The sequence below is a fragment of the Lepisosteus platostomus genome, chromosome 6 (assembly GCF_059453375.1).
Source record: "Lepisosteus platostomus isolate fLepPlt1 chromosome 6, fLepPlt1.hap1, whole genome shotgun sequence".
Taxonomy (NCBI): domain Eukaryota; kingdom Metazoa; phylum Chordata; class Actinopteri; order Semionotiformes; family Lepisosteidae; genus Lepisosteus; species Lepisosteus platostomus.
The window spans coordinates 42,123,887-42,138,504 of NC_142616.1; the positions used below are offsets into that span (position 1 = coordinate 42,123,887).

General features: G+C 36.9%; 1 protein-coding gene across 1 annotated transcript in view; it reads left to right on the forward strand.

The window, feature by feature from the left end:
- Nucleotides 1–14,618, forward strand: part of nrg3a (neuregulin 3a) — a 424,404-nt gene that overhangs the window by 294,801 nt on the left and 114,985 nt on the right. The gene's annotated exons all lie outside the window — the stretch shown is intronic.

Here is a 14,618-nt window from a genome sequence, read left to right on the forward strand (position 1 = left end):
CCGTGTCAACATGCTTTGTTATTAAATCCTTTTCCTTATCACTCTCATTGGTTTGATCCTCTGATTTCAGTTCCTGGGAGTTACCTACTTTTGCATGTTTATATATATAAATGCACATTCATGTAATTGTTATTCCTGAAATCTTGCATACCAATCTAAGCACTTTCCTTCACAGTTACTGTAGAATAAGACTCATTTATCTACTACAGAATTACAATAACGTATTGGGTGATGTACTGTACGACTGCCATTGTGCTCCTGCAGGTCAAAATAAGGAGCAAAGTATTTCTCCTCAATACATTGTTGAGGTGGGGTCTAAAATGTAATTAGCACAAAAAATGTCACTTCTCAGTGACACAGTTTCATTGAACATTATTAGTCATGACCTTCATGTAACTTCTCATATACAGTAAGACAGCACATTGTTATTTGAGTTCCATTCAGGTTATTTTATTGCATTTTTAAAAATGTTGTGCTCTTGCTCTTCTAAAATGAACTTGTCAACACATACAGTAATTGTCTATACAAGCAAATATACTGTATACAAAAGGAAGGAGGCCATTACATGTTACATCTTCTTTTTGTAAGATGAAGCTCAAATTTGAGGTTTACTTCTTTGAGTGGCAATGCTGTGGTAGTTGTTGTGTGCACTTTGTTGTCTGTTTAGTATATAGTATTTACAGTACCTGTTCTAATTTAGCCTCTTTTCATCATTCCCAGGTCATTGCAATAACAGATCCTTGAGAAAGTGTATTTAAAACAGGTTTGTTACCTATTTTCAGGTACAGTGTTGCATGTTTAGATTTTGCAAGTCTGACTTGCAGAATATAAATATTCTGGGTGAGAAAATATATTTCCTACCACACTTTTTGGCTGGGTGCTGAGCTGTTGTTTTTTGCAACTGCAGCATATTTCCTATGGTTTTCAAATATTGCTTTCACTTGTATTTTAATACTAGGCTCACTTAAAACAATTCCAAAGTCTGACAGTATTCTATTTAATTGTACTAAAGGCAATAAACAATGCTATGCATGGAGTGTTAAAAAAACTAATTTATCAGTCTCTCAAGAAAGGAATTTGTTTTGAAAATTGCTAATGCTGCACCCATCTACAAAATGGAGATGAAACTAGACTATAAATAATTATAGACTTAAGATGGTTAGTTCACAATGATATTTGGAACTAACCAAAACAATCCATATGATAATAGGAAGGATGACATCAATTTTGAAAAGGTAGGTCTTGTTTATCTAAGACCTTGATCACTGAACAAGCAATGGATACAAAGAGAACACTGATTTTTTTAGATTTTCAGGAAGCTCTTCATAAGAGCCTAATATTAAAATAAAAGTCATAGGCATGCAAAGCAATGACTGTCTTTTGATTGGGAACTGGTTAATAGAAAACAAAACACATTTCTGGGGTGGAGAGGTTTAATGCTAATTTTTTACGTCAGGGCAACTGAACTTCCTTATTTATATTAGTGATCTAGATTTTTATAGACAGTATTCTACTGAGATTTTCAGGTTTACCAAACTGAGGTATTGGTAAACTCTAGAAGCTGCAAAATAAAGAATGTTTGGTCAAATAAAGGACCTCTCAATGGTCCTTTAGTGAGGAGGGGGTGTTTGATAAAAGCCTGGGGAGGCTGCATTAAAGAGTGTTTGTTGGAAGGACCTGCATAATCTGGGAAATGAAGCCTGCTGCTCTGTACAGTACTGTTATTAGTTTTTTTTTCATGTGTTCTAATCCTTGTTGCCATGTTGTTTAAAAGTGGGGTGTCTCAGGAGCATTTACAGTAGAAACAAAGCAGTCTAAATAAACTCAATGATCTCCTTTAGATTTTTCTCTTTCTTAAGCGATCATTAACTGACAAAGCAAATGATAATAGAATATTAGAGGCACCATCTATAGGGAGACAATGTGCTGAGTACAGAACAATATCTTCTTTAAATGACAAGCTTTGATTGCACCTGTAAGGATATTTATATTATAGATCCAAATATATACCAAAAAGGAGGGGTGTTAATTTTAATATTTCAGGGCTCCACCATTTCTCTTTTAAGGGTGTAACCCTTAACAGGTGGAATTGCCTATACTTTAGCAATTAAGATTATACAATTTATTTGGAATTTCTATTGGGCTTCAGTGATATTAAATTAAGATGAAGTAGTTCAGGTGGGTAGCTGCGTCAGCATGCGTAGGTTGCAAAGGAACAAGTAGAGATTTATTCCATGCTGAAAAGTTTCAGGCTTTGGAGCCTTGTTAACTTTTTGTTTCCTTTCTTGTCTTTTCAGCATGGAATAAACCTTTACTTGTTCCCTAAATTAAGATGTGTTATTGAGTGTTACTATACAGTAGTTCCCTTGCATGAATAACTTTTACATACCCATTGTATTAAAGCTGAGTTGGACAGATTTCTCTTACATTTAATGGCATCTGATTTGCAGCACAACAGATGTTGTCTGCAAGAACACAGTGTGTGTCAGTATTTTTTTTTCCAACTCAGCTATGGCATCCAGACCTGGCGTTGTCTTCATTATGCAACACTGTCATCTGTATTTTCTTCAATTAGCCCCCACCAACACAAATTGTAGAGCAAAATTACTAAAAATGTGAGGTAAATGCAACAGCAAATATAGGTGCACAGACATGTGTTAGAGATTATATAAACTATATAAACATGGATTTTGTCAAAACTGAGTTAATCCCAAACTTGAAATTTGATGAACTGGAGAATTTCAAAGAACTTCTAAGCACCCAGGCTGTACTGATAAAAGCTCATGTCTAAAAAGCAACTGCTCACTGGACTATTCCATCTGGGTTACATAATAGCAGTTCAATAGCTTCAGTATACAGTATTTGTGTAGAGTACACACACACACACACACACACACACACACACACACACACACACACACACAGACAGACAGCAAGCCATAAAATGTACTTATTTTTAATCCTTTTTAAGGATCACTTGTTCCAATGTGGAAGCCTACAAGACAAGCCAGTTGAAGAAGGTTACCAGAAGTAAAAAAAAATTGAAAAGGTTTATGAAAATAGAGGAAATCAAATGCACAGATAACACTATTGCAGCTCTGGAATAATGGGCCTCTCAGCAGCCATTGCTTTCTCCTATTGTGTAATTTAAGAGAGAATTAAAGAGGAAATGATTTAAAAAGCAGCAACTTGAAGGAAATAAAAACAAATCTATTTGGTCTTGAAAAATAGCTCAATGCAGGTAAAGTAGGTTTAAAATCCAGCAGGAATCCTGCAGAACTATGTTTAAGTGTATTTGCCCTGCTGGCGGTGTGATGTACTTATAAATATTGGCAAAATTGGGGCTGTGCTCCCCAGTAGGTGGGCAGAATTGATGCAGAATGAAAGCTGGATGCAATGGATCTTCAGAGATGACTGCTGTTTTTTAACAGAGATCACTTTATTAGCCCTATACAATTTCTTGCATTAGGAATTTGTTTTTTCGCATACTCCAGCTTGCTTTCCATGAGACAAACAGACAGGAAAAGAGAAGATTGGTGTCAGTGCACAGGGTCAGCCATTTACACAGCATCCCTGAAACAGCTGGGTTTAAGGGCCTTGCTTAGGGGCCCAACAGAGTAGGATTCCACTGCCAGCTGTGGGATTTGAACTGGCAACCTTCCAACCACAGGCACAGATCCTTAGCCACAGTGCCACCACTGTTAAGGACTTGGCCAGTGAAACCAAAACCAAAGTAATGAACCCACTTGCAGGAGCCGATAGAGACAAGTCGTGATCCAAATAACGTAGTCAAAGGAGAGAGCCGAGAGTCCAGGGGAAGCCAGAGATCCAAACAGAGAAAGTGCAACAGAAGCCGAGCCGTAATCCAAAAAACGTAGTAAAAGGGGAGAAACCAAAGTCAGAACCAGAACAGTACGAAGAGGTAGAAGGCATAGCGCAACTAAGTAGCTCGAAAGGAAAACCAATACTGAGCGAGGAGGTAGGGAAAGACTAGTGCTTAAATACAAGATAAGACGGAGGTGTGGTTGTAAAAGCGTACACTGAGAGGTGGACTAATGAACTAAGACTATGCCTTCTTCTGCCTCTTTCGTTGCAGGGATCATAACAACCACTCTGCCCTGGAACAGAAAATATCTTTTTCAAGATGACAGTGCAAATCAGTACAATTTAACTAATATTTTTGATTGGTAATGAAAATAGACATGGTTCAAATCTGCTGATCAATAACAGAACTCCTATCCAGTAGATGTGGAGATTTGCTTCCTAAGACTGTCCGGTTTTGTAACTGTGATATGGTGCCAATGTTCTTGAAACAGCACTGTCCCTGAGGCCAGCTGCATAAAAGTCCTTATTTTAGTGTCCCTTGACTTTAATGAGTAAAATTAAATCAATCACTATTTAATGGGCAACCATATCCATAAACAAGTGTTAAAAGACATCATGTGGATGTCTTCCTACTGATGGCTCCCACTGCCTATAGGCTGGCTTGAAGCAATGCTGACCCCAGGAGTTAGCTGGTGACTTCTCCACAGATGGCTTTAGAACATTCCTGTTTTTGTTTTGTTTTTGCCCTTTTCATCCTCCTGTGCATACAGTACAGAATGTGACACTTTCAGATATACTGTATACTGTAAAATCCCCACTTGAACTAAAACAATAATAGCACACTTTTAAAACTTTAATAGAGGAATTAAAGTGGTGATGAAACACACTGTGACCAGATAAATAGTGAAATTATCATCATGTTCATCAGAATAATACACATGGACTATGCATAATTACACCTCATATACTGTATCAACCTTGAATTGTAAGACATTTGTTCATTCCAAATTACATAAAATATTTCATACAATGTTCATTCGTTTTCCAGACATACTGTAAAAACAGTGGACATTGATGAATTCCCACATTCTAAGCCACTGATTTTTAATTTTGTTGGCAGAATCTGTGAATTATATCAGCTATAATGTGTTAGTTCATTCAGAATCTTAGTTGCTTATTTTTGGTAATTTCTTCAGATTTTGTATTTATGTTCTGGGTAGTTTGGTAGCAGTCTTCTTTCTTTAAAATTACTAATACATTTCAAGTTTCAAGTTTCAAGTTTCTTGTTATTACACTCATATGCATGGTATATGGTATAACGAAATGCTATTTAGCTAGCTCTCGGACATAAGTAGTACAAAGAGAAAAAGAAACAACAACAACAATACAATTGTGTAGCAAAAGAAAGACAGAGACTACAGGCAGTGTGCAAAAAACAACAACAGACAATGTGCAAAAAAACAACAGGCAATGTGCAAAAAACAACAACAGGCAATATGCAAAACAACAAAAAGGTAACAGGTTATGTGCAAGAATATGGATCAACAGAATAAAATAAAGGGATAGAAATTATGGGGAGTGAGCTTTTGACATGTATGGTAGAGGTAGATTTTCAATGTGTGTTTGGAAGAAAGGAAGAAGGCACTGTGAGGTTCAGATCATAGGTGAGAGGTGAGGTGAGAGTGAGAGTGAGAGAGGCTGGGAATTTAACAGTTTGATAGTGCGGGGGTAAAAACTGTCTCTGTGTCTGGTAGTCCGGGCCCGAATGCTCCGGTACCGTTTTTCAGATGGTAGCAGATCATAAAGTCTGTAGATATTGCAGATATTTTTAACTGGGCATTTACCATTCAGATAATTTCACTACTGTAGTTATTGAGATCTCTGTATTCAGAGCTTTAATCCTCTTTGTTTCTTAATAAAACACTGTAGCAGTGAATTTGAATTAAAATTAAAAATCAAGCTTTCAGCCTAAGACTAGTACTTTATAAAACCAACTAACACATCAGTATGTTGAGTTTTATTAATATACTGTAAATATGTTAATAAAGATTTAACTTGAACAACTGATGTAGTTAATATTTCAGAATTAAATCCTTTTGCTATAAATTCTAGATTTGTTTATTTCATTTACAATAGGGAGATTTTAACACAGAGAGGTAACGTTTCAGACAGAAAAAATAATGCATTCCTAAATTACTAAAATTCCTACAGTAAATGTAAATACAGTAAAAAGATGCCAACAAATAAAACCTGGAAAATCTCATTGTTTAGTACAGTACTGTATATTACAACAAAGTGTTGTACTGAAAAAAAAAACACAGAACAACAAATTTAAATAAATTCCATTAAGTGTAAACAGTGGTTAAACAGCTTGTAATTGTAGCTGTAGATGCTAATGTTGGTTATGTTAATTACCACTAAATTAGGGACAGTCAAATATTGAATGCTAGAATACATTCCCAGACAGGATTTATGTGCAGCTATTGTAACCACTGGTTTTATCAAAGGCTTGCACTGGAATGGATTGGAATATCCAGTATCTGACTATCCCTGGAGCACTGTATTACTTACAAAATTAATCATTTTGTAGTTAGACACAGCATTTATAAAATTGTAAGCTTCTATGACATTTTTTTGTCATTTAAGAGACATACTGTCTTTTATTTATGTATACTGTATTTTGTACACCACAACATCTGAGGGTCTGTAGTTCACAAAAGAGGGACATAATGTAGGTTTTTTTTTCAAACTGGATTAGATTTTCCAGATGGCGCTGCAGGGTTAAGTTATTTTTTGTCTACAAATTGAATACTCCAAAAAAATACAAAAAGAACTGTAGCTGTAGGGCTCACATCTGGCAAGGAGTATCACAGGGGACTATCTCTAATTTTCAGGAACCACACTTCTGACGAAAGGGACCATCCTTAATGTACTGTGAAAGATGACGGATACGTTCCAAACGCATTTTGAAGTTTGAATTTTCATCAGTCTGCAGATTTTGCAGCACTATATTATTATTTCTGTGGCCTTTGGAGATGCTCTTTTGTCCTAAACAGATTAAACAAAATTATATCAATATCAAGAACCTTTAAACTAGAGACTAGAACCCTACTCTGTATTGTGTTGTTCTAGGCCTGCAAATCCTGTTATTTCATGAAAAAGCAGGTCCTGGAGCAGAGTAGATGGAAAGATGTCAGCCTCACAACACAGCCTAGACTAGTGAGGCAGGTCTGGCATTGAAAATCACTCCCAAAAAAAAACAATAACTTGCTTCTATCTTCTTACCCATTTTTTATTATAAGTATATATCAAAACCATCATCAACCATGAAAGGATCCCTCCATGGATTTTCATCTTGCTGCTCTGTACTGTTGCACATTGTCTTTATCTATTTCTATCCATCCAATTCCAAACCGCTTCATCCAATTCAGGGTTGCAGGGGAGCCAGAGTCTATCATGGCAAGCAGGGCACACACTGATTCAAACACACACAATTACTGTACACCAGGGTCAATTTTTCCAGAAGCAAATTAACCTACCAGCACAGTATACCTTTGGATTGTGTGAGGAAACTGGAGCACCCAGAGGAAACCCACACAGACACAAGGAAAACATATAGTACAAATTGCATGCTGATAGCACCCCAATTCTAGAATTGAACCCAGGGCTCTAGCACCACAGGGCAGCAATGCTAGCCACTGTACCACCATGCTGCCTTACCTTTTTCCTATACAGTAGGTTGATTTTGCAGCTTTCACAATGTTCGTGGCTAGCACAAACTCTTTCTGTTAGACTAGACTTGATGCTTGACTTTTCAATAAGCATTGTAAGATTACATTGATTAAGCAATCTCTGGCACAGCTTTTGCTCACTGTTGCACTAAAGGACTTCCTTATTAATCATTTTTAAGGCCACCATGTTATCAACATATATTGTTTTGTTAATCTGAAATGCACTGTTTCTCAAAACTGTATCTGCAAAGCCTAAACTGTAATCATTTTTATTTTACAGTCAAGTAATTTGTATGCATGATCAAAGGATTAATATGACATATTTTATTTACTAAAAGACACTGTGTGTTCAATGTACTAATAAAGTTCAGAGTATAAAAGTCACATATCCCTGTGTGGCAATAATTGCAGGAAGTTGGCAACCCAACTGAGGTCACCAAACTCTTAACTCTGCAATTTGAGTTCCTGTCTGCTCTTGTGGTTTTTTCGACTTTGACTTTAATTTTTCTTCAGCATGTAAGATGTTCAGTTGGATTGAAATCTGGAAACTGACTTGGTTAGTCTAACCTTTCCCACTTTCTTCTCCTGATAAACACCTTTGCCTTATGTTTTAGTTGACCTGTGTTATCATCCTGCAGTTTTGGCTTGCAGTACAAATACTTTCAGAAGATATTATATTCCCCATACTGCATGCAGTTGCTTCCATCCACAAACAAAAATGAATCATTAGTAAACCATTACTAAAACTTTGAAATGCTATTCTTAAGACTAACCTTTAAGGATACCCAGATCATATTAAGTGAGTGTGATACACTTCGAATCAACTGTTTTTTAAAACATACCAGGATTTAAACAATGGAAAAAAAATACTTTTCTCCCATTCTATTTCTATATTACCAAAGTACCAATATGGAAACAACAACCTTTGGTGCTGTTCAATACTGTGTTTTCTAAGACCTTATAATTTGCAGAGCTTCATCAAACCATCTCGGAGGCCACCCTCCCTCTTAAGCACTGGAAAAGTGAAATTCATTCAGCCTGTGATTCTTGATTTGCTCTACTGCCCAGCAGCCTTAGATACAATCAAGTCATTTATTATTCAATTAATCCTATTTAAGGTCAAAATAAATCATTAAGGCAGGAGGTTATTTCAAAGTCCTTCAATGGGGAAGATGAAAGATATTTGGGACTTAAAGTCATGGTGTCTGGTGTCAGACCATGGTATTTTATCATTTTATTAGTTCCAACTAAGTGATCTACTTGAAAAGTTTGGTAAGGACCGATTGAGTATGGAACTCAAGAACTGAAATGGCCTATATCTGATTTACAGAAATCAATATAAAGAATGAAAAGCAACAAATAAAAGTGCAGAGTGCTGAATCATTGTTTCTTCTTTACTTTGGAATAGAACAGTTTGTTTCAAACACCCACCACCCCCTTGAGAAAAGATGTTTCTCAGTAAGAAACACGCAACTTCTTACTTTCCATTTCTGTCACTAAGTTGGATAATCTTTGTCAGTACATTTCAGTTGTTTTTAATATTTCTGTAAATGTTCTAAACTTTTTTGCATTGCTAATTGATAAAACTGGCCATACAGAAGTATATTCATGCTGTAAGTGGTGGCTTAGCTTTATACATCATCAGACTCAAGGATGCAGGCTGATATTCTGTGGTATAGAGTTTCTGGAGTTTCTGTAGTAAAATCAGATAATTCTGCCAGACAAAAATAGTTGTAATTTTCCTTTGCTTTTTCCAGCTCTGTTTGATATATTCTGAATAGCACCAGGAATAACAGGACATAAACTATGAAGTGAAATAACAGGACCATGCAGGCAGTACTGTACTCCACTCTTTTAAGAAGAGTGTACCTGTCTCTGGGAGTTAGTGCTGTGGGACTGTGGCAGCCAGTGCACTGTGGGCAGTAGTTGATAAAGCACCCCCCCCCCCCCCTTTCTCTTCTTTTCTCCAGCACCTGTGCATCTCCTGTGTCCTTGAGACTACAGAAGCTCCCTGGTTCCCATGGCAACCACAGTACCAAGTACTAATGAGCCAGACCCTGACAGAAGGGGTGTTAAGCTTCAAAAAGCCTTTGTAAAGACCATGCTGGCTGAATGGTTCGCAATGGCATGGACAGCCCTGCTACATTTATATAAAGTATTTATATGCATATATATATATATGTCTATATGTACAGTAGGGCTTTCTCCTTACAGGAGATTGCGCACATTGCATCTTACTCTTACCTTGTGTTTATTATTCGTGCCGTCTCCTGGCTTTGAACAAGCCTGGATTTTAGTATTGTATGCTTAGCAAAACTTGACATACCCAACAGAAAACAAAAAATGTTCTTGATTCACTACAAGAAGAACAAGCAACATCGAATGAAACCTTCTGGTTGGAGAGGCCCTGGAAACATCATTTGTTCTCATGGTTCAAGCCACTGTTGTCAAACTCAGGGAGTGAGTGAGTGTGTGCTACACTATGTGTTATGCTACAGTATATGCTTTTTTCTCAAGCCCCCCAATAGCACGTGACTTTAAAACAGAAGTTTGTGAGCTCAAATTCCCAGACTAACTGTGAAACAGTGAAATCTTTACATTGGTATCATTGTCACGGTTTGTTTCACATCTGTTGAGTGTAGACTCCTCTATATACAGTACTACTTTGTTAGGTCTGCAATGTACAGTAGCACCTTTCTAATCACTGACTAAAATGTTTCCAACAAGTTCTGTATAGCTTTTGTTTATAGATAACCCTGTTTGTCATGTTTGTCTATGATATGAATTTGTGAAGAGAATGTCCACAAATCCAATAAGAGGAAAAAACAGGGAAATTTCCTGTTCGGAAGCATAGTGTGTCTGATCTTTGAGCAGGAAGTTCTGAAATCAAATACCCAGACAAACAGGAAATTCTCAGATTTTCGTATGTAGTAAAAAAGTGTGTTCAAGCTTTTCCAATGCTGTCAAGGAATAAAAGTAACAAATATTTTCTTTTATATCTTAGAAGATCAAAAAGCAGTAGCATCAGCACCTCAACTCTGTTATAGACCAAACAACAATAGTAAGAATAAAAAAAACTGCAGTTAGCATGATATCTCAACATCACATAGTTTGACTGTTTCAAGCAATTAGATTCTGAACCACAATATCATAATACAGGCCAATCTGACAGGAAGCGCTAATTGTCAAGAACACTCTTTGACTGTTGCTGATTATGCGGTGGCCAATCAAAATTGGTTTACTGGTTGCTTCCTTGTATATAAGGTTGAGTAACCCTGTATTTGGTGCTCAGCATTGTCAGATTTGTAACATCTTCGGTGTCAGCTTGTACAGTCGGACTTGCTACAGTACTTAAGCTTTTGGTTTCTTGGTTGTGGATCTTTGGCATAGACTCACGGATATTCCGGGTTCGGGACTTCTTCGTGAGTGTTTCTCCGTGTTCCTGGGTTGCAAAGTTCGTGGTTTTCCGGGTCCTGGTTTACCCTGTGAGGATGGCCTTGTATCAGGTTCCTGGTGACAGATGCCTTCGTATGGAGCACTGCTGGTCTTGGGATTTGGGACTCTATATTTGGTTATATCGTGATCGCTGAAGTCTGGTTTTGGAGGGACTCAGTGTTTTGTCTTAAGCCTTTGGACTTGTAAATCCTGATATTCTGCTCACCTGATATCCTTGACCTTAGACTGTGTTATAGACAATGTTATAGTGTTATTTCCCATGGGTTTGTTATTAAAACTTTGTATTCAAATGTAAATTCAGACTATAGTTTTGTTTCTTGCCCTTTCTGCTGTACCACGTAGGGTCTACTGTAAGTTCTTTAGTGGTTTCCAATGATGTGGAAACCGTAACACAATCCACTTGTTCATACCTTATACATTCAGACCAAGATCACAGTGTATTACCTTTGCAGCTGATCACATCTGCATCTTCGAGTTTAGATCCCTCTGAAAAAGAAAAACGAAATAGATTAATCCTGTCAGTGATGGAAATTCAGACAGACTGGAATGCATTTCATTGCACTGGAGATAGCAGTCCTAGTACTCGCAAAGGGCTCCTGTCAAATGGTAAACTCTCATCACATAAGGGATCTTTAATTTGCATTTGCTTAGTAAATCATTTTAAAAGAAGGAAAAGAAAACAGCTTTATAGTGTTTTGTTTGCTTAATCAGAGTCAACATCTTTTCAATAAGGACAACATCATCCAAGAATTGAATGCTTTGTTAATGTGTGAAGTACAGTACATGGTGAGATACTCTTGGTTTGGCTTAACCCGCTTGGCTAATAGGTTAATAGGTAGCCTCAAGGTGGCTAGAATTCCATTCAGAAGGAGAGAACCAAGGGGTATCTGGAAGATGGCAGTGGAGTGGAGGAAAGATAGGTGTGTGTGTTTGATATATATATATAGCTAATGTCGTAATTAAGTTACAGCTGTGTGTGACTTTATTGTACAGTGGTTATCCCTCCTGAACATCAGTTAACCAGTTAACTTCCATTAAGCACATGCCTCTGTTACTAGAACTCATTGTAAACGAAACCTCTGATCCGCATGTCTCAGATTCTTAACCCAGGACTATTTTGGTTTGTAGTGGGTCGATATGGAACTCATCAGAAAAAGGAGAAGTGTCATAATATCACAAGTACAGAAGTAGCCATGGTTCTGATGGTAAGAGATTGTATTTAAACTCAAGTCCAGGTCAGGCATCATCCATTATAGACATTTGCAGGTGAAAGCTCTCTTGCCTGACGTGCACCGCAGAAACTGAAAGGTACAGAAACAATTGGGCCAGGACTGTGACGTCCTTGCAGATCCGAGAGTAAATTCTAATTGTGCCAGCTGGCCTTCTGCCTAACCTGTACCTTAGTGCTTCACTTCCGTGTCCTAGCAATACATTTACATTCTCTAAATGGAGACAAATCAGTCTTAATGATCCATGTCATGTTTGCAAGAAGACATAACAAGTCCAGAATGAGGTATAAACAAGCACATGGTCCTGAGCATCCTTATGGCATGATGGGATAATGTAATGATAATGATTTCTGTTCTGCATTTATCACAAATTTCTTAAAGAAAATGTTATTTTACAAAAATACAACATGCATTAGGTTAACTGCATGCTTGAAAAAGCCAGAAGTCTCTATTCATTTCTTCCTGAAACAAGCTGAGGACTCTAGTTAGCCATTTTCACTAAGTATATGTTTGCTTCAACAAAGAATACTTCTACCTTTTGAATCTGTAATTTAATTTGAGTGATCTTTAAAGGATTAACCCTTCACTTGCAGGTCATGGTGAACTATAACATAACAGATACGGATTAGCTACAACCTTCAGTGCCAGATACTTCACCATCCAAAATCCAGTATGATTTCCTATTCAAAATAATGAACAATGTTTTCTCTTACAGAAGCTCACAGGCTTGGGCAGAGTGAGGAAAAAAAATATTCAGAGAGTCTTATACACTTTGCCTAGTTGTTTTACACACCCAAATATTCCACAGGTGTGAAATCACCATCAGTTCTATTTCAGCACCTCTAGAAATTTAGCTCCTTGGGCAGACTATAGGGAAGTAGTATTGTAATACATCAGCAGCCTGCCATCTGACAATTCCATCTTGTGTGCATAAGGGGTGTATAAAACAATAAATAAGTAGGCAGGTCATGAAATATAAATATAGCTGTAGAGATTTGTGAATTGTGGCTTTCAAAATACAGTGTTCTTTTATTCTTGATTGTATTTATTGCATGGCTTTTAAATTCTGTTATGCAGAATTGTATGTGTGTGTAAAGCTGAGCATTTAGTACATAAAATGATATAATTGTGTTTTTACATTTTTTCCTGTGAAAACACTATTAAAATCCTTGGGGTGGACAGTGTTTGCAACTCTGTTTTGTCCCAATTATGATGTTAGTTAGTTATTATTATTCAAAGCTGTTTTTACTTTAGGTAATGTTTACCATTATACTGTATGTTTGATTTAATAAGTGCATTAATTAAGATTTACTCCAGCCATAAAAATGAGGATCTGAAGGAAATACTGGCAGCTCATGGTAACGTTCCTTCTCACAGCAAACACCACTGCCCACACATTAGTAACACTCATTAAAAGATCTATCTTTATTGCCAAGATCCAGTGCATATCTATCCATTACAGATGTGATTCTTCGAATTCTGCAAAAAGAGGAATTATTGCTGGCTGAACAAAAGACTCTAAAAAAATCTGCATATCTGTCCTATTTCCATACTGCTAGTAGTAAAAAGACCTCTTTTGTGTCAGAATAAAAATCCCCCAGAGTTTTTCAAAATTATGCATTGCACAGCTGTAACTGAAAATAAGAACCATTAAGACAAGGTTATGAGTGGAATACTCATTAGAACATAATTTCGTTTGAGAAACAGACGTGCATGCACACTGCATACGTGCGATGCATTTTCCTGATAATGTATTTTCTTTGCTGACAGTAATGCATATTTAGTAAGCACTATCTAAACAAATTGAATTTTTACGCTTTTGTAACAAAGGGTATTTTTAAACCCTGGCATAACTGAGTCAATACTCCTTCAATCCTTTAAAAGTTTTTTTATGGATCACCTGTGTTGTTTCTCAAAAGAGTGAGCAGAATACTATGCAAAAATATGTTATTAACAACTCTTGTTGTTAAAGTTTTTTGTCACTCCCCATCTCCAGATAGCAGGACAGAAATGTAAAGATCTGTGTAGTAGGTTCACTTCTCTAGGTAACACATACTGAATGTCAGCAACAGGAATAGGACAACTGCAAGCAGTAGTTGGCCAACTGAGCCTCTGTTCTCATTCAGTGGATGCTTTATTTTGATGGACACTCCCTTGTTCTTTATGCTAGTCATAAAGTGCTCCTTTGAGCACAAAAGGTCAGAGTTTTTATCTCACAGTCTGTGGGTTAATTACTTTTTTCTAAATACTTGCCCCAGCCTCACCCAACCTCGAAACAGCCCTTAGTATAGTACCTCTCACTCCGTTTGGCCTGTTACAGTACAGTACATTGTATCTCAAATAAGAAGCACCTTGAAAAACAATATAGTCCCAGGAT